Below are 342 nucleotides of genomic sequence, written 5' to 3'. Positions count from 1 at the left end.
CTGTGGTAATGGCAGTGTTAATTCTCCATTCTAACCCTCCTCCATCACTCTCCATCTCCCCTCCCACACTCAACCCCTCCTACGGCCTCTGCCTTTTTTTTTTTTCCTCTTTTTAATCTCTTGCCCGTTCTATCTGAAAAGAGCACATACACTTCTAAAACCTGCAGTCTTGTCTTAGATTTGTCTATAGGCCTTTCAAATTGCGAATGGATGATTAAAGATTGTTTTTTAGAAATGTAAATAACAATCAGTCAGTTTGGAGCTCGTTCGAATGGAGATCAATGCTTCTAAGCAAGCCCTCCACTGTCCACTGGGCTAAAAATAGAAGACACCCTCATGGAT

This window comes from Carassius gibelio, chromosome A24 (genome assembly GCF_023724105.1).
Source record: "Carassius gibelio isolate Cgi1373 ecotype wild population from Czech Republic chromosome A24, carGib1.2-hapl.c, whole genome shotgun sequence".
In the NCBI taxonomy this organism is placed as follows: domain Eukaryota; kingdom Metazoa; phylum Chordata; class Actinopteri; order Cypriniformes; family Cyprinidae; genus Carassius; species Carassius gibelio.
Note: the sequence above shows the minus strand (reverse complement) of the source record.